This window comes from Athene cunicularia, assembly GCF_003259725.1.
Source record: "Athene cunicularia isolate RWA chromosome 5 unlocalized genomic scaffold, athCun1 chr5_part1, whole genome shotgun sequence".
In the NCBI taxonomy this organism is placed as follows: Eukaryota; Metazoa; Chordata; class Aves; order Strigiformes; family Strigidae; genus Athene; species Athene cunicularia.
Genome location: NW_020799101.1, coordinates 21,683,416 through 21,705,304, shown reverse-complemented (window position 1 = coordinate 21,705,304; position 21,889 = coordinate 21,683,416).

The window sequence follows — 21,889 nt, the reverse complement described above, 5'->3', positions numbered from 1 at the left end:
GCTTATTTTTACATAATGAAATACAACCCTTGAGAAGAATTGCACCATAAATCTCATAACTGTCATGTACTAAAAACATAACTCTGCTGAATTTAAGGACATATATGTCATTGTGCCCTGACATCATCTAAATGTTCCTTCACATAGCAGTTCCTCTTGATAGATTTTCAGGGGATAAAGTTTCATATCGAGTGTTGGCTAACCAATGGAACAAGTGAAACGAAGTGATCAGAAACTGTTGGCATGTGTCAGCAGTGTTGCATGAACCTCATGGAAGTGTTCTGAAGTAGACCAGCTCCCAGCATATTTTATCACAACAGAGCTGGGAGGTGGTTCCAAGACTCTGTCCATCTCAACTGAGTCATAGCTACTGCTGCTGATGATCAGGAAGCACTGATGGTACTGGAATAAACTCATTTTGTATAGTCATCAACTACAAAATTAATACTGATACAAATAAGAATTAAAAAAACAACCAACCAAACAAAAAACACCCCAAAACAGCAACAACAACAACAAACCCACAAAACCCAACCCAACACATTTAATATGCCTGCTATCTCAAAACAGTGTGCTTTCTGAAGATATAATGAGACAGCTAGAGAACATGCATGTCAGCACCTTTTAGATTTTCTGGGTGTTTTCACAGAACAGACAGTTGCAATATATTGACTGAGTCATGTGCCCAGGGGAGGTGTTTCTTTTTAAGACCCCTCTGTTTCTTTTTTGAGAATCCTCTGTTACTGATGAGAGACCAAACACACACACACATACACAACAATGCAAAACCCTAGAACCAGTCAAATTGATAGGAACTGAGGTAAAAAAATAAAGGATACCCACAAACTCTTTGTGAAAGACTGTAGGATAATTTTCAGCTGAACTTCTGTGTGCACTGCTTGGTGGGAGATAATACTTCCTGACCCCTACTGACAGTCATTGAACTCATGGGGCACAAAGACAGACATTGCCATTTCTGTCTTCCCTAGTATAAATGGAGAGACTTTTCTTTTGGCTGAATATGTCTCTTCCAGTTTGAAACGCAGCTAGCCCTCTGCCCTGGTAAAGAACCAATCGATCGACTAAAAATACTTCATTCTGACATGAAAATGTTCCCTGCTGAGCAGATTTCATAGTAGACTATCAAGATAATAAAGAAAAGGACAAACTGCTATCTAAGACAACAAATCATTTCAGTTCATGCTTTAATTTCAAGTAATTTCATAACCATATGAAGTGCTCCTCTTTTTCAAATTCCTTTCATTTTGTTCACTGATTATATTTTATCTGGCATGAAGAGTATCTCACATTAAATTCCTTACTCTTCAACTGATACAACACATCTTGTCTCTCTTTTTTCCTCCTCTCTCTGCTGAGAACAGTTCACACAATCATAACAAAAAGGTAATCAACAGACACATGAGAGAGTGAAAGTATGTCAAGGAAAGTAAATTGAAACACTAAATCAGAAGACAACAGTGGATGAAAGGAGAACTTAAGACCTTCTATAAAATGTTGGAAGACGTGAGGAAGGAAACATTTATGGAATTAAATTGCCGTGCTATGGGTGATCCTGTACGCTACAGCTTTTCACACTTTGGTGTGTGTCTACTCCATAATTAGGGTGAGAGAAAGACTGCTCTTTACGAACAATTAAAATAGAAACAATTATTAAACTGTGCATATTATTCTTCTCATTATGATTTAAATGAGAAAACACCAGTTTATCTCCTGCTCACCTTTTTTCTCTCTCTTCTCTTATTAAAAGGCATTAAAAGTCTTTTATACCACATGGAGAGATGGGAAGCTTAATTACAGTGCTTCTGAAGTGCTTTGAGATCCTGAAGTGAAAGATGTTATTTTACCATCACAGAAAAGAGATTTTTTTTCTCTCTCTCTCTTCTGCTCACTGCTTTACAAAGTCTCTTTTGTATTTGTGACTTCATTTCACCACTTGCCTGAAAGGGGGTTGGACTTCCCATCATACTAGACCATAAACTAGAATATAATCTTCTGCAAAACATTAGCACTAGAGATAGCTTTGTAACATATAGTGAGAATAAGAGCTCTATTCTTTGATCTTGAATAAAATTGCATGGTATGTAAGCTTCTCAGTATGAACTTCTGGAGCTTCTGGAACCCAAATAATCTGAAACTTTTCTAGTGGGATGCTGAAATCTCACAGATATGACATATTGACTCTGACCATGACACTGGCTCTATGTAATTGGAGCTGATAGGCTCCAACATCATTCCTAGACTGGAAAACTATGAGAGATAAAGCCTAGTCTTAGGATCTTAAAGTGATCCTTCATCTCTGAAATGAGTATTCAAAGATCTGGATGTAAACAAGTCAAGGGAGGCCAGTGTCATCAGCTAAGCAGAAAGTTTATCTTCCCTTCACAAAACTACAAGTACCTGACTTTGCTGTTCTATTGGCTTTTAAAAGAAGTTTTGCTGTTGACAAAGCTGATGGTTCAGAGCTCAGATTAAAAAAAAAATTGTTGAATTATTGAATTATATTTTCATTTAAAAGGGGTGTAGGTGAACCCCAAGTTTATACTGTTGCTTTTGTCTCCTGTAAATATGGTTAGGTCATTTTTCTAAAATACGTCAGATCTGTGTATCCAAACATCCCCTATATAGTCCTTTGAATGTTTACAGAAGAGTCCTTCCCTTCCTTTTCAAAGTGAAGGATACTTCACTAGCTAGTCAGGACACTAGAGATGCAAAGTTCTTGTGAAAGTTTCCCTTCATAGGATGGTTAAATATTCCATGTTGGACAACATATCAGTTACCATGGATAGTTACAGAAAAATATATTAGCCTTTCCAACTGAAAGAAAACTGTAGTGTTAAAACACTTGTGTCCTCCATCCCATCCACAGAGTGAGGCCTGTAACACATCTACACCTTCAGAAGGGACAGGGAAATAATAAAATAACTTTCACATGGTCTTACATCAGCCCAACACCAGTGGAAAACATGCATTTGTCATTTGCAATTTGTAATCATTTGCAGTAAGCCCATCTGCCTCCAAGCTTGAGTTGTATGAAGTCAGCTCCTGCAATGTTTCTCTTTCTTTATGTGTCTCCATTCTATTTTACTAAATCATCACTGACCTTTGACATTCCCTCAGCACATGAGAGGGTGGCAGCAGCAGCCACTCAGTCCAGCTGTGATTAGAGCTGTTTCTTTGGTACTTCACCTATAGCCATTCTTGCAGGTTTCAGCAGCCTGTAAGTCAATCACACAGCTGAACCCTGTAACTGGCCAGAATATGAGTAATAGGTTGGAATGTATCTAAACACAGAAATGATCACAGCAAAGCATATCCATCTGTGTGAAGAAGCTGATGGAGCTCAGCAAAGCAGAACAGCTTGGTTCATACATATGCGTTTGCATACACACAGACATAGCCAGCAGCAGAGTCCTCTGTGCTGAACAACTAAGCCAAGGATGAGTTTTCGGTCACAGAAAATAGTCAGAGTTTTCCACACTACTTTTTTCCTTCTCCATTCCCCAAAGAAAAGGTTCACTTTATCATAATCCTAAAATGACTTAAAGTTTATTGAGAGAAGAAGAACCATTGTGCTGTGTAATCTTGCAGACCCTACTCCAGACTCCTTGCAATGTAAGATCAGGGCAAGACATCGTCAGTGACACATCCTTTGGGCAGGGGATAGTATGCATCTGCACAGCATGTAAGCAGCACCTTGCAATTACAGTGAGACTTGATCAGAGCTTACTAAATCTATAGGATGATCTGTGGGCAATAGTAGAGTTCCCCAGAAAATATCCTAACTGTAAACCCTATGAAAGAATGTTTAAGTCAACATGTTGGTAAGACATTACATTCTTTCACGGGCTGTTTTAAAAGCTCTTCAGACTAATTTTCTAACATTTTTGAGCCCTTTTCACATATGGTATTTTAATGGGGAATAATGTATTTTTTTTCTTTAAGAAATATATAATAAAGGTCTTATGTGAATAGATTTGTATCCTAACAAAAACAATCAAAACTGGGTTTGTTCAAACCAAGAAATTAATTTGGCCCTGCATCCTTTTTTTTGTTTTCCCTTTCAGATGGGCGTTGTGTTTCTGACCTCCATAAGCAGAACCAGGACAGACCCTCTGTCTGTTCTTAACCAAATAGCTCCAGTGATCAGCCCTGGGCCTTGTGCTCATAGCCCTAATGGACAGATTAGCAGTCCGCAAACAAGTTGTCTGTACAATTTATATGTACAGTTGGCATGTAACAGCCCTTTTGAGGTATTACCAGAAGATGAGTTGCCTGGAAGAAGATGAGTCTAGCACAGCAGTCTTCCTGCAGTGATACCACGGAAAGCTAGCATTTGATATAAGAGCAAATGTTTTTCCCCTGGGCATCCTTTGTGAATCTTACTGTACTAATCCCGGCTTCATTCCTAAGGAGTAACAATCCAGGGTCATTCTCAAGATTTATATTTAAAAAAAAAAAAGAATATATAATGCAGTGCTGTCCAAATGTATTTATCATCCATATTGTATTGAAGATGATATGTACGTTTTATGTCTAGCTGCCTGTGAGCCATCCCACCATCACTTCTTCCTTTGTATTTTGAAAGAAAAGAGAGTAAATATTAACTCATTAAATAATGCAAAGCTGATTAGGAGGTACAACTGGGCCAACAGTGAGCCGTTGTCTAAGAAATTATCATTATAACTCTAGAGTTACTGCAAAGTGATTTGAAAAGAATGGGATTTATTTTGCAAGCAGAGAAGTATTTGATGTCTAGTTTACAAAACAGGCATCTTATTAGCTGGGAACCTGTTCTAATTTACTGTTGTCAAAATCCTAGACAACAGTTTGATCTGCTTTAAATGAGATACAGATAGTTGCAGAATGGAATTTGAATTTAGTAAACGTTAGCTGCTTTTCACCATTTCATTCACTGATACACTTGTTTTGCTTCAGTTACTACTGAACAGTCCTTGATCTGTCTGCTGTGAGTTTTCTCAGTGTGAAGAAACTCATGGCAAAACAGTAACTGACATGTAAAATTGGGAGTTATTTTATTTTATTGTATTGTAACCTAAAAGCTGATTGAGAAATAACTGATTTTAAAATTATCTGCTTATTGTGGTTTTTTGACTCAGTATTTTTAGACATCATCTGGCAAGGAAGACATTCTCTCAGGTTTAATAATGACACATTGTGTTTATATCTATTCGCTTGTGAAACATTTCAAAGAAGTTCAGAAATAATTTATCTCAACAGTGAAGGTCTGTAGCAAGTAAGAACTGGAGTGATAGAAAAAATACCTTGTAAGAACAGTGGAAAATTAAGGGGTGTATAATCTCTCAAGTTTCAATTTGATTAACAGATAAAGACAACCCGCAGACACTTACACAAACAGAAAAAGAGAGTATTTCAGTGGCATCTCATGATGTAAGTCTTCAGCAATACTGGAAAAAGTGCTTTGAAATATGTTGATGCTCTTAAAAATAGACCAAATGTTTTTCAAAACTGAAAAAAAAAATTCCTTTCAAACAGATACATATCTTGCTGTGTTTGTATCTTCAGAAAAGTCACTAGTATTCAAATTCATTTAAATAATACATATTGTATACATTAGAATAGAATTGCTAAACTAAACATTGAGTTTATTTTCACATAGTCCAGAGACAGATGTGCACAGCTGACCAAATGCAAAGTGTAAGTATGCCCAGTTTTATTATTTTTGAATACTTGTAAGGCAGTCATAAAATAAATCTATATAACAATAATAACCTACAGAAACCATAGGAGACCTTGTTTCAAATAAATAAATTTAGGCAAATTATAATCTATCCATATTTATTTCAGGAAAAATGAATGACACAGAGGTGAAAATATAAGAACTAATTTGCACAATTCCTTCTAGAGCACTTGTATAGTCTTGACTTACACAGAATAACCAAATATCACTTCCTTTTGACAGTACAATATTAGACCTGTCTGTTCCTTCTCTACTGACTGTTGATCTTCTCACAGAGAATTATCATTTACTCTACTCCAAAACATCAAACCTGAATATGTTCAACTGGATGATTTTTATTTCAGATTAAGGAAAATAATAAATACTCTATAAAAATAGCAAACCATAAGTCTTCATGGACAAAAGCCAACCAATCTCTCAGTAGCATTTGACATGTGATGTGAATCCCAACATGACAGGTGAATTTTTGATAACACTACTAGCCAACCTTTCTGGCTGTGGAGAGGATAATTTTTTTTTTTTTTTTTTTTTTTTTTTTTTTTTTTGTATGGATGTAGTTACAGCGACCATCCTAACACCACAGAGAAACCACAGGTAACTGTGATGCTCTGAAGTCTATTGAGGATATATAAGAAGGACATTCCTTCCAAGTCACAGTGAGAACTACCACAAGCCCGAAGTGGCTTCCCTGTACTGTGGAAAGTAGCATTTCCCTTTCATGAAATAAATAAGACTAAAAGTTCCAATCAGAAATACATTTGACTGTGTTTTATTCTGAAGAATAGGAGAAGTGATCTGGTTTAATATCTCATATGGCACTTACATCTCACTGATTCTGTTCAGGAATGTCTAAATGTTTCTAGCAGCCTCAAGTAGATATTATTTTAGTTCTGATGAGCTGGGTCAGTGCAAGGAGCCTGGACACAGTTAAAGGACATAGAGCCAGCACGATAATCATTCCAAACTCTGCACTGATTCTGTGGTCTCGACATCAGGGACTAGATTTTTTTTCACTGCAACATTAATTTTGGTTTTGATTGAAATCTGTGTCTCCAGAGAACCTTCTTCAGCATTAAGCTTTAAATAACTCTAGTGTTTAAATCTCACTTCCTTCCCTCACTCTGGGGTTGAGAAGGAAGTTTAGTAGATGTGAGTGGTGCTTTCACAGTAACAACACTATGTCAAAAAGTATATGGAAAGGACAGGAATAAGAACAGCATATTTACCTCTTATTTGTTACTACAAGCATGTGATTAAACGAGGACTTAAAAGAGCCAGAGTTCACTAGACATTTGTTAGATTGTTGATGGTATGGTTTGATGCTTCTGCCTCATCCTAGCCTGACATCACCTGAAATGCAGCCTGACATGTGTACTCGGACACTTGTTAGCAGTTCGGTTATCCACAATATAAGATCTAGCAGTCCCAGCTAATAGATCAAAATGGGAAGAGATGGCTCATAATTTTATGCCCAGTACTGACTGGGCTCACTTAGTATAGAGCCAATGACAAGAATGATAATTTCTGATTTGCAGTGCAGTATACACATGTATAATTAGGCTCTATTGATTTAGTTTATTGGAATTTGGTGAGTTGCAAAACATTTTATAATCAAGTATGGGAGTTACTTTATTTGGTCCTGTTATAGGAAAGTTGAAGTTAGATTTGAACACAGGGCCATTAGTGATCTCAGTTAGAGAGAGATTCTTGTGCACAATCCCCCATCCAGCTCTGATAGAGTTTTGCTTAATGAACGTTAAGGCTGTTGGCTTTGTTCTGATGGCCATATGTGGCAAAATCCAAGAGTACTACTCAAAACTTTGCAAGGGGATTTCATAAACAAGAGTCCTGTACAGGCACTTCCATCTCAGCAGTTTGCAGTCACCGTTTTACATATTTGCAGGCGGAATGATGAGTTGATTTTCCAAGAAAATCTGCCCTAAGGTAAACAAACTAGGTTCAAACCTATCTATAAAAGGTCTTAATTTTCTTGTTGTTCTTACAGTGATGATATTTGTAAATAAAAATGTATTTAAATTTGAGTTTTGCCTTTAACTGATCCTAATTCTGCAGTAATATAAAAGCACTCTCACCATTATGTGACCATAGTCACTCACATTCACAAACTGAATAGTCAAATACGAAGACAGTTAACGTTAGCATAAAATTTAGAAACAAGCCTGAAGCCCTTTTAAAAAATTTCACATGGATCAGTCTCTCTTTAGGAAGGAAACAAAGCCTACCCATTAATGGATGAAGTAATTCCAGTGGCATTTCACTGCATCCAACTATAAGAAAGGCTTGTTTGTTATTTAGAAAATGCTTTTTTTGTATTTTCAGCTGCCGACAGTGTATCCCTTTGGGCTTTCATTAGGGTGCCTAAGACTGACTGATATGCTGAAAATTACAAACTATCAGAGAACTTCTCCAGTTGATTTTTCTGCTGATTTCAATGCATCTGGAATGCAGCAGTGACTCTATTCTGGTGTACTCTCTCAAAAGTGGATTGAAACAGAAACTGAATCAAAGGCAGCAACTGGAGTTCAGCTTTGTTTTCTATACATTTGAACTTTGTCATAGAAATCTCAATACAAGCAACCTTATAACCTAAGAAGGAAAAGCTACAAAAGAGACATGGGAGAATTTGTGGAAAGATATTCTTAAATTTGCCTGGAGAAACCCAACTTTATGGATGTATCTAACCTTTGGCAGAAACTCCTAAAAATAGTAGAGAAGTCAAATTTAAGCATTTGAGTGATACACAATCAGTGCAGCTATAAGTAGCTGTATTATGTGGATGGAAAAGGACATAAAATAAATGGAGCTAAAGGCTAACATGAACTCACTCTTAAATAAATGTATAGCAAGATCAGTGCAACTTTGCTTTATGAAGATAATGGTTAGGATGGAATACACAATCCTACACTCAATGTGGACAGTATTTTGGCTGTACTGAGGTGTGAAAATCAGGTAGTAGCACTGCCTGCACAAGGTTGATATTTCATTCCTTCTACCAATATTTTATTTTGCCAGTGATTTCCTTCCCCAAGCCCTCATAGAGACATAATGGTGTTATTGTTTGTACTTACAGAGGATTGGGCCTTTAGTTTCTTTGCTTGTTTGTATTCACATTGGACACAAAAGCATTGAACAACTAACAAATCCAAAGGAGAAGTGTATGTGCATCTGTGAGGATGATTTATTCAGTATTTCAATTACTATCTTCAGGGCAATCCCATCACTGTTCAGGTTCCATTGACTAAAATGAGTACGTATCCACTGACGGTAATGTGACTCAAGATACCTACCACCTGGAAAAAACTTGCATCCAGATATGTAAATTTATATATTTTAGTCTCAAACTGGATCCTACCACAGAACACTAAACCGCAGCAGATGCAAACTGAGACTATCCAGTTCAGTTTGTGGAAGTATTAAAACAGACTAACTTTTCTATTGACATGGCAGGAGAAATGTGACTTTATCTGACAAATCCCTCCTGACAGGTCAATCCTCGGTTGTTTTATCAGATCCCTACAGTATATTAAGGTCAATGAATGAGAGGCCTTCGGCCATCTCCCATGGACTGATGGGGTAATTGATTTTACATATAGATCTCAAGACTAGGGCAAAAAGGTGCCTTGAAGTAGATATATTGCCTAATATAGAGTTTATGAATTAAGGATATGCCTAAGAGATCTGACCTATCATTTCTCTTGACTGCCTCTTTACGTGTAATGCCATTCTTTGTAATTACTGATTTTAATCATTGTTGGATTTTGTAAAATACATGATATCCCTTCTGTAAACTTTTGAATAAGACTGTATATAGCATGAATATAATTTATTAGTTACTGCAGTGTAAAAGCAGAATGCTGGTTGTGGTTAAACAGTGAGCAAAAGCATATCTCAGATACCCATCCATCAAAGAAAATACAGTTATACCTGGCATGATCTTTTACGGTCTGATTTAGCAGGGCAAAGACAGGGATGGATTTCAGGAGTTGAATGAACCTGGAACTAATCTATTGGAGACCAAACTAAAATTTGACACTGCTATCTAACATCTGAGCAAATGCCACCTGAGATAAACTGTATTGAATATATCCAATACAAATTTGACTCTGTGTACCTAATTGACTTGGTTAGGAAGGTGGTCTAACTGGAATTTTGGAATCTGCATATCCTGATGATGTTAAATGTTGTTATCAATGATCCTGTTGTTTTAATCAACAACACTGCTAACGCAGAGGGAATAACATGGTCTCAGAATCATCAGGATACAGACTAAACAGTTAATATTTGGATTACTTTAAAAGCTCTTTGGAAGAAAATATATATATATATATATATATTATATACCCTTTGTCTTGACTGATCTCTATCTTCTGAAACACCCTAATGTAAGGGTGCGGGATCCTCTGATGCTTAATGAGTAAAAAAATCAATTTTGGGAGGGAATGAAGCCTTCAATTAGGAATGGAGTCTGTAGCTTACTACTATTCAAAGTGCAAATCTCCTCATCTCTTACTCACACAGAGAATGACATTTAGGCTCGTTCTTTTCAGCTGAGCTTTTGTTGACTCTTGGCAGAGGAAACATAAAGAAAACAAAGATGTTCTCAGCTATCAAAGAACTCTGACTTCTCCTGTGGCTTAAGCCTGTGAGCAAATCTTACTGTACACTGAGTTCAACAGATGTGCTTAAGGCATTTCCCCCTCTATTTTATAAAATGTGTTAATCTGGTGTTTCTGAAGTAAGTAACTGAGGACATTAGTGAGCAACTGGCTCTGTTCAGATTCACCCCACTTTCCAGTTACAGTACATTCTGCTTTTCCTGTGTTCCAGACCCCAGAAATCTCTGCTAGTGCTGGATATAATACTTCTGGCTGTTCCACTTACCTCTACAGAGCTCTCCCAGCAAAGCAAATCTGCAGCAACAGCTCCTGCAAAACCCTCTCCCTCCAGACTCTCCATCTGATTTCCCAGTCATGTCTCCTGTGAAGAATTGGCTATTTCCTGTTCAGCCTGTAGGTGCTGAGATTTAGGTAACTTTCTGTTGGAAGGTAGAATAAGAAGTCATATTTACTTATCAGGTAAGGAGAGAGAAAACCAGTATTACTGGTCCTTAACCAGTAACCACTGATGTCCCATAAAGAGAAGAGAATTAGGACTTCCTATATGCAAAAAGTTTAAGTTTAAAAAAAAAAAAAAAAAAGTTTAAATTTAAAAGTCAAAGTTTAACTTCTGTATACTACAGTTTTCTACTGTTCTGTGTTTTTTACAAGGAATCAGTAATTTTTTATTTTTCAAATTGATGTAAATTATGCACTTGAAGTTAGAAACACACATGCATGCTCACACATATATCTTTCCATTTTCCTGGAAATTTTGCTTTTTATACTAGATTACTACATTTTCTTCTACAAGTAGAAGCAAAAGTTCTGTAATTTAAATATTAAGTATTCATTGGATTTCCACATAGGACTTGATAAAACACACAACTTCCCTGCCAGGTGCTAATATGGCTATGGTGGAACTCTCTTAAGATATGCTTTTCAAAAAACTAAACATAACCTATGGTTCAAGCCCTCACCTTGGACTATGCTCCTAATTCTCCCTCTGGTGTTTAAAATACAACTCTTTTAGTTATTTCTGCAGGTTTTTTTTCCCCTTATATAGTTATTAAGAAATTCTTGACCATAGAGCTCCCTGTTATGCAGAAGATAAAGAAAGGAGGAAAGAGGAGGACACAATCAAAAGAAGTGGGGTAGCTATGTGTGTATGCTTACATACTGTAAAAAAAGCAAAATGGAATCAGAGCTTGACGGTGTTCGTTACCTCTGAAGGCCTATTACAAAGTGTCTGGCTTGCTCACATATTAAGTGTTAGTCACAAAATTCATGCTTCAATGTCTGCTCCAATCTGGATAAATCTAAAACACCAGACACTGTTTCAACGCGATGCTGTCTTTTCTACAGCTGAGAGAGACATGTGTGACCATCACCAGACTACCTGGGTATATCTGTGAAATTAGTTTTGTGCTTGTCTGGGCCAGTGTCCTGTTATACTGGGAGCAACTTTGCAGCTAAACCTGGAAACATCTCTACATCTCTGTTGCTCTGAGCAATTCAGTTGGTTTCGATATGAATTTCTCTCTCTTAGGCTCAGTCTTTGACAAGTTCTGGTTCTTCGGGGAGAAAGCCAGAGCAAAATATGCCATTAGCCAGTACCTCTGCTCCTGAGGACAGAGCTGCTGCTTTTAGGCACAGATCTCTTCAAACTGTCTCATTGAATTTAGGTTTGACATCCAAACAGGAATTCACATCTGGTCAGAGAGATACCTTTACTCCACAGCATATGTTTCAAGGCTTTCCTGCTTATATCATCAGTAACCATCTATCTCACACACAGAGGACATGCACAAATTCCTACTGAAGAGGATTGCAGGGTGTGGAACTACAGGCACGGTCTCACAAAAAACCCAATAGATAGAGCTGGCCTCTCTCCCCTGAAGGTAAAAGAGAACTTCATTCCCTTTAAACCTTCTAACAGTAGGGCATTCACAGATCAAGTTGGATTTTGTGTTTTCTGTTACCAATTCTTGTTGAAGTATGCTTCTTATTGGGGAAACTGTCATTGAAATAGCAAGGCTCTATTCTAGGGCCATCTGAGAATTCATTAAAATGAAATTTAATAAAATACAATATCTTAAATTTCTAAATTTTAGCCCAAGATTTAAGAAAAAAAGCATTTTAATTGAATTAAAATGTCTCACAAAATTAAACAAGCACTAAATTTTGGGTCTTTTTAAATTTCTGCCTTAAAGTGGCAGCACTAGTCATTGGAAGAAAGTTAAGAGGAAAAGAAATTGATTCATTTTACTTGACATCTTCACATGATGTCAACACTTAATTTTATTTTTTGCAAAGACAATACTTGAGTTAAAAAAATCTATTAACCAAACATTTGTTATTTTATATGCATTGCAAGAAATTAGATTTAACCATGAATGAATAATTTGCCCTGTTGTGTGAATGAGTATATAATTACTCAGGGCTGGAAAATATTTGCAAGGGCTCAAAATGAGCTATTGTTATTCCATATGTCTCTGAATTGATTTTCTTACCTTAATACTGTTGTTGATTTTAATCTCAGTTCAGTGGATACTACAATTAGGAGGGTCAATAAAATGGTAACTCAAAGGACTGGTCAATTTATTTTAAGAGCAGAGACCTTGATATGCTTTTAGATAGTCTGAAATATAACTTGTTAGTTGAGTTAGTCTGGTGCATCGACCAGTAGTATTTAAATGTACTTATTTAACTGCTAGTGTATTTGAAGCTTGAGGTTGTAAAGGTACTTACTTCCCGAGCTTTCTATGTGATGGTCCTTCTCTCTTGAGTAATAGATAACAAACAGTGAAATCCACTGGGAAAATGCATACTGGAAAAACAAGATTTGAGGTAGAAGCAAAATGATTTTAGGCTCCTTTTACATGTCCATAGATTGTTGAACCACAATCAGTGCCATTTTCTGTCTCTCCTCAGTCGGCAAAATCACACGTGTTTTATTTAAATGCTATCAATATTTTATGTTTGTTTCTGAGACTTAAATGACCCTATTTGGACTGCCATTAATCTCTTTCTCTTTTTTCTTATTTGATATAAAAAATTATGCACAACGATGTTTTGCATGGATACTGCACAGTTATCTGAAAATAATGTACATATACTTATCCCACATAATATCATGTAAATGGCAATGAAGTGCTGGAATTCACATACACCAGAAATAAATACCAAAAAGTCTGTGTTCAAAGGCAAAAACATATTTGGGGACCATTTGACATTTCAGCTCCTTAAGAGCCAGTTATATCCTAAACATCTAATAAGTAGAATAACAGAAGCTAAGTAGTTTACTCTGAATACACTTCGAGATGGTGGAAAATAAAACTTTATATGGAATCTTGGGTTTAGCTGTACTGATACTTCCAAAGTAATTTATCAATGTTCCGTACACTCTATAATTAATGATTAATGTATATGTTACAGAATTAAGACATTTAAAGTAAAAAGACATAGTTGTTTTTTTCCCTTTTCCTTCAATTTTCTCGGTTGTGAGTGTTCACTTGAGTCACATATTCAATCTTTCTTCTTCTCGTGTCAAGCAAGGAGCCAAAATATTTTTTATTTTAAAACTTGCAACAAACATTGCCGAGTAAATTTGTCATATAAAAAATCCACTGGAAGCTAGTTGTTGGTACTCTAGGTGCATATGTCTCATAGACAAAATCAGTAGAATTTGTGTGTTATTCTGAAAATTAATTTGCAAGAGACCTAAATCCCAAAGTCCTTAACCAGAGTCCTTAACATTCTTCTTCCTTTAGATTAGTATTGCAGACATCACTGTACAATTTTAACAGTCCTAAAATTTAGACACTTCCAAGATTGTATTTAATCCCAAATTGCATCATGTATAAACTGATGACACAGTACCTGTCACATTAAAGACTGCATGCAATTAATGAGTCAATCATATAGACATCATAAATGATATTGATGCTTCATGCAATGAAGTAAAGTAATGAAAACTTTCAAATTTCTGCTTTCTAAAGTGGAAACTAGGATAATTAATGAATCTTAGTTTGGGGGTCAGACCTTCCGAATCAATAACATTAGCTGGATTCAATTTTTCATCCTGCTCACTTGCCCAGCCCTTATGCAAATTGAATTGATAGAGAAAAATTGTGGTGATTAAACAAAATTCTCTCTGCATGTGAAATACATAATGAATGAGCACCCTGGTGACAGTTTTAACCATTGCTTTAAGTCTCCATTAAATACAGTTTGAGAGATGGATTAAAAAATGAGCATTGTTAATAGCTGATGTAGGAATCATGCTGTACATGACTAATTTTTGATAGCACAAACTGGAGTTCAGAACAACGAAAATAAGAATGAACTACATTGGAATTATTTGACTCTCCAAGAGCATGGAAGGAGTGTATGATCCCTCAGAGAAAAAAGGATATGGATTTCCAACTGGTGATTTTTAGGATAACTACACAACAAATTTCCTAATCAATGTGGTTTTAATGTATTTGTTCCTATGCCATGTGATTCTATTCTTGTCCTGGTTCAGCTAGGATAGGGTTAAGTTTACCCAGCAGAGAGGGGGAAGGGATCTCCAGCCGGGTTATTCATACCATGCTGAGGTCAGGTCCGGTCATGGGAGCGTGGGAACTTTTTTCCTTTGTGGCTTTGGTCGTGGGGAGCACGGGGCTGTCTGTAACCATTGCGGTATTTCTCTGTATATCTTTTGTCTTGTTCACTGTTATTGCTGTTTATTGTTGTTATCATTGCTACTGTTGTTGTTCAGATTGCTTATTACACTGTTGTATTAAATTTCTTCTTATTTCAACCCGGGGTTTTTGCCCTACTTGTGTCCAAGGGTGGGGGAGGGACAACGGCAACATGGTCTCTGGTCCCGGCAGGGCCTAAACCAGCACAATTCTGAAAGCTGAAAACAATGTAATTAGCTCAGGAATCTACAGTGAATCTACCATTTGATGAATACTGGTTTTGCTCTTTAAGAAAAAGATATTTTTATTTAGTTTTAATCTTCCTCCTTTTCTCTTTCATTTCTGAAGGAAGTTTTCTCTGATTCTTTGCAACCATAAACATGAAAAAATAGATGTTCTAAGACACTCCTTTTTCGTTATTTTCATCGGGCTGTCATGAGTAGTGTGTTTCGTCTCCAGTAGTATCCAACTAGAATATTATGCAAGGTGGAACTGAGTGCAGGTATGCTAGTGACAGAAGAGGTGGGATGTGTTCAGTGTTTCCTTGTCCATACAACATGAACTGTGTACTCCATCATGCTTCTTTCTGAGCCTTTGAAATACTCTTTTTTCCCTCATAAAGCCACCCTAAGAGATAGATGTCCTCCAGACACATACAATCATGGGCAGCATATGAAAAACTTGTCTGATCATAGCAGTCCCTTCTTAACTACTGTATATTTGTATATTTTTGCATTTTGAAATTTTGTTCTGACCTCTTGAAAGATATTCCAGAGTGCAGTGACCCTTGATTTAAAATCTTTACCAAATAAGATCTTCACCCTAAACCTTATCACATGTTCAGTAACTGCAAGTATGTGGAGAACCAAATATAGAAGAAAAGGGAAATTGGATCAAGTGACGTAGGAGGTTCATTTGAACTTATTCCTCTGTCCGTGTGAAGAACAGAGACAGAATTCAGAAGATGGAGGAAGCCTAAAAGAGAATGGCATAAAGGTGTTGGACAGAAAAAGAGGAGTGTCTGTGACAATAGAAAAAGAAGAGATTTAGCAGAGAGACTGAGCAGATTTATCAAGAAGGAGGAGCAATATCAGACAGTGAAATAAAAGAAAATAAAAATAAAAATTGTAAATGAGGTAATGCGTACTCTAGATAACTCTGGTTAGGATACTGCATCATTTGCGTCATCATGTCCCCAAAGTCACCACCGCAGAGGGCATGCCTGATTTTTCTAAAATACTAAAAAGTTCTCAGGTCCAGTGGAGCTTAAGACTTTAATACAAACATTTTGAACAGCTCTGATTACAGATAATTGAAGCTGTTTTATTGATTACAGATAATCAAAGTAATCATGTTACAATGACAGTTCTCAGAACTGGCATTGCCTGACCTGCTTTTCTGTGCTGCTCTTTTGTAAGTGGGAGAATGACATTTATTATTCCATAATAAAACCTTCAATTTTAAAAATGTTACTGGCCTGACCACTCATGAATAAAAATAATCTCAGTAGAAATTATTGTAAGACTGTATTTGTAGCGCTGAAAAGCACAATTAAAGATTTTTTCATTCATATGGCATAAAATTTCCTCTGATATATGGTTTTGATTGTTCTCAGTATAATAGGGCCTGATTTTAATTGAGTTCTGGGCAATATCAAAACATGAATAAAGAATGAAAATAATAATATGGATCTATCCTTATTTTCTTTCGGAATACTCACAGAAAGTCTCATAGAGTACCTCTTAATTCAGACCTCTGCAACAGGCATTGCATTATCATGGTCAAAAGCATTTCTTTCTGGTATTTACTTTTCTATGTTTAAAATCTGGGAGAGATAATGTCTGTACTTCTTAAGGACATTAAGGATAAATGGATAGACATTTATAAGATACATGGACAATCTGGGTTTGTCTATGTGGTTTCGGGGCAGCTCTGACTGAGGTTGTTGTCAAGACTAGATTCAGAGGGTTCAGCACACATTGAGCTGTACTCTGCATGGAACAAACTCTTATGCTTGCCAGATCTCTGTGCACAAGCCTGTGCAGAACATAAAACGTTCTTAGTTTTCTTCTTAAGCCCTTTTTAAATCCCATGTATGCACAGAAGCCTCTGAAAGTGGAAATGCTACAATTCTCATGAAAGACATTTTCAGCAGTTCAGGTTTTATGGAAGCATGCAGTAATCATGATAAAATTCTGAGAGCTGGTTGCTCTGAAATCTAAGGTAAACAGCTGGAAGAGAAGAAGTTCACATACTTTATAGTGAAAGAAATCACATCTTGTTGTAAAAAAGATTCTGAAAATGTTTTAGTTAACTCTTCAAATAATTGTGACCTCTCTCTGTTTTGTTCTAGTAAAATAATTCTGAAAATGACCTTCTCTATGAATTGTTTGATTTAGAGGAATTGCTGATTTCTAATGAAGAACATTACTATGCTGAAAAATTCCTTACCAGAACTTTCCAACGTGCATACCAATTTCTCAGAAGACTATCATGTAATGTAGGGCTCTGTTGGTGCACACACATTCAATTGCATGTAAATAATGATTTTTAAGTTTGACAGTCTCTCAGTATATATGCATCCCAGAACATTGTTCTAAGCAAAAATACAATAGACCTTATGTATAGAGCCAATAATTTATCATCTTAAATTAAATCCTAATAATCAAATTAAAACACAACAAACAAGTATTACTAACCTAGTTGCAATAATATTAGAAATCCAAATGAGTACAGGAAAACCTCTTTCATAATAGTATTTTTAAAAAGGTTATGAAAGAAAACTTGCCAGTACCTATGCTTTCTCTAAGATCCCTCTGGATTCTTAGGCTGACAATAACAGTGTTTCTGGAGCATAGTGTTGGTGGGGGGCCACAGTGAGTTGTTAACTTCAAGGACTATTGTTATGCAGTGGCTATGTATATTTGCAGATGTCTAGAATTCAAAAACTGGACATCTGGCAAAATCCCACGTTCATCAAAATTAGGAGGATTTATCTTCTATTAAATTCACAGAGACCAGGTTTCTACCACTAGTTATTGCTCATTGTTATCTTTTGTTATCTGCATTGCCAGAAAATCTAAGACTTCTAAGAAGTCCTTGAAGAGGTTCATTAGGAAAGACACACATTTTATTTGTCTGCTGTTTGCATCGTCTCAGAAAAATCAATGAATTGTTTTAGTATTGTAATTTTTTTAATTATTTCTGATATAATGTCATTTATGCAGAAATTGACATGCCTCATTGACATGTGTCCCTAGAATATGTTATCATAAGAATCTATTCCTCCTCTAGTATCCTTGTTTATAATATTTGTTTATAATCACAGAATCACAGAATCATCAGGTTGGAAAAGACCTTGAAGATCATCCAGTCCAACCACTAACCTAACACTGACCGTTCTCATCTACACCGTATCCCTCAGCGCTATGTCAACCCAACTGTTAAACACCTCCATGGATGGGGACTCCACCACCTCCATGGGCAGCCCATTCCAAAGCCCAACAACATGTTCTGTAAAGAAATGCTTCCTAATATCCAGGCTAAACCTTCTCGGGTGCAACATGAAGCCATTCCTTCTTGTCCTATTGCTTGTTACTTGGTTAAAGAGATTCATCCCCAGTTCTCTGCACCCTCCTCTCAGGTAGCTGTAGAGGGTGATGAGGTCTCCCCTCAGCCTCCTCTTCTCCAGTTCCCTCAGCCACTCCCTGTATAACATGCTCCAGACCCTTCACCAGCTTCATTACCTTTCTTTGGACATGCTCGAGTCATTCAATGTCCTTTTTGTAGTGAGGGGCCCAAAACTGAACACAGGAATCGAGGGGCGGCCTCACCAGTGCTGAGTCCAGGGTCAGATCCCTTCCCTGTCCCTGCTGGCCACGCTAGTGCTGACACAAGCCAGGATGCCATTGGCCTTCTTGGCCCCCTGGGCACACTGCTGGCTCCTGTTCAGCCGGCTGTCAATCAAACACCCACCCCACCCCCCAACCCCCCAGTCCCTCTGACTGGCAGCTCTCCAGCCACTCCTCCCCAGGCCTAATCTCAGACCTTTATAAGAAAGCACTGCATAAACACATCTGAATAGCATCCCATATGGAGTAAACCACATCCTGCTTAGAATGTGTATTTGTCCCTAATGGCCCACATATAAACTAGGAAAAGTATTAGACTAGATAACACCTTGAACTTCCTTTTGGATATGCTTTGCTGTAAAATTAATGCAAAGTGAGATTTGACTAAGATAAAATAAGAATTATTAGTTTTGAATGGCCACTAATAGATTTGATTTAGTTTTCAGATTATGATTAATAATGCCTGACTGCTACATCAAAATCTTACCTCTGTTGTTGAAATGAGCCAAACTCCTGTCAAGATCTTTTATGATGCACTTGAAATTTTTGTATCACTGGTTCTGATACAATCAAGTGTTGATGGTTTACATTATGAGTATATGAGTGAGTGTGAAGTAACCAGTAAGAAACTATGAACTCTTCTCTGATATAAGGAACATATTGAAACAAAAAATTCTAAGGTATTTGGTATTTGGTATTTTAATGAGATCACACTTAATTTGGTCCAAAATTAAAGCAAATTTAATGTTCCAGATATGTTCACAGAGTAGATTCTTCTCTTACCCTTCATTCATGATTTTCTTTTGACTTTACTCAAGAGCTGGCACTATTCTACTGCAGCCAAAGTTTCACTAAATACTCATAATAATGTACAGTATCTAATATTTTGGATCATTTTTGTTCCAAAGTATGAGCACATGCTTTCAAAGTACCTGTTCTAGAAACTGAGTTTTTTGTGATGACAAAAATGCTTCTTAAAATTCTAACTAGTGTCATGCATTAAAAAAAAAAAAAAAAAAGTGGAAACACTTATTATATTGATTTTATAAGGAGGAAAAAGCAAGAAACAGAGAATAGTATCCAAGTAGAAACAACGACTGTTCTAGACAGTACTGACTAATATCAATGACAATGTGAATCATGCCCGGTAAGTGTGGGACCCTGTGAAGTCCCATTACCAAGGAATGAGTTGGGTAAAGCAGAACAATGGGTTATACTCTTGAATTTCTTCTCCTTTTTCTGTTGCTGCCACATTTGCTAACCATAGACAAACTGCTCAGCCTTTTTACCTTATCATTGAGGGGTTTTTTGTTCGGGTTTTTGTTTTGCTTTGGTGTTTTTGTGAAGTGGATTCTGTTGCATCTCCTTGCCTGACACAGTGAGATTTATAGACACGTTCAAGACTGTAGCATACTTTCTTTTGTTTTTATCTTCCTCGACCCAAAGAACTGAGTATGTTTTGAACAGTTTCAGTTATGGTCCGTAGCAACAAGTTTAGCATAATGAAATATATGGCTGAAATTTGAAATGTTTAATTGATGTCTGTAAAAGATTTTAGGATCTTTAGAAGAAAGACCAATTGCAATGTTATCTGCAGCTTATCTTGTGCTACAGGGAACACAAAATGAAGCCAGCAGTGCAGAATGTCATACTGATAACCCAGCTATAAGCACTGCTGAAATAGGTATAACAATGCCAAAGCCTTACAACCAGTTTTGGGCTAACACAGAGGAAGCCAATGCATATGCTTCCTCATTGTTCAGCTTTGAGCTGCATAAGCTTTTAAACTTCTAGATTTCAATTTTGGAGACTCTTTTGCTTATATGTAAGATCTGCAGGGGGTATTATTAGCTTGTTAAAAGGGAAATACTCTAGTTATGAAGCTTTTGATATAAAACTAGGACAAGGTGAATGCAAACAAGGAAGTATTGTTAAATATATATATTCTAATCAGGTCTACCTTGCATTACAGAAATACACGTAGAAGATATTTAGGAGACAGTATGTTTCTAGCCTAGCACTAGTGCTACAAAAGGCAATAGATATCATTTAAGAAGAGAGGAACCATTTGACAAAATCTTATAACTTACACTGAAGAGAATAGCATTGATTTGTTCAATTGGGCAAATCAGCAGACAAGTATATTAATCACTGATGTGAAATATCAAATATGTTATGGATTATTATCTTCCACTATATATGTATACAATGCAGGTTTACTAGCAGAGATTTCTAGTGTCCCTGCTTTTAATCTCCACAGTCATCTTCATACCAGTGACTTGGGCTGCAAAAATATGAGTCTATAATCAAGTTTCCTGATCTTATTTCTCTCTAGGAAGTATGAGCTGTATGTCAGATTTTCTGTTACCAACAATCTAGCTGGAAAATACCAGAATCAAGGAGCTGTAGCTGACTCTGAAGCCTGCTCTTCCTCTTTAGAGAGCTAGTCCTATGGACTTGAAACAACCTATTCTTTTCCCTCTTCTTACCTTTTCAACACTGAGTACTTTCACTCAACATTTGGAATAGCCCTGACAGAATCAAACTTACATGCAAGAAAAGAAAAATAGATCACTAATTTCAATATTTTACATAGATAGGTGTTTTTTTTAGAGGGAAAAAAAATCATATTCTTAATTTCAATCATTACAATACAACTGCCAGGAGAGGAATTCATAAATAATTTCTGAAGTGAATTAATGTAACCAACAGATCTTACATTTCCCCCTTTTTCTCCTCCTCTCTGATGGAGTGCTTCTAACTTCTGTCTTAAATTAGATTAGAAAGATGACTTTCGTGGGACAAGGCCTACCTCATATAATAGTTAGAATTACTAAAGTGCACAACAGATTGTTCAAAAAAACCATCCCTGACTGGTGCTTTTGTAACACAGATAATTATTAAGAGTAGCCAATAGGCTCCATAATAGCATCTTTCTCTTTAAAAGCATGTAGTAGTTTTTGACTTTCTCAAATTGCTGCTTCATCATAATGA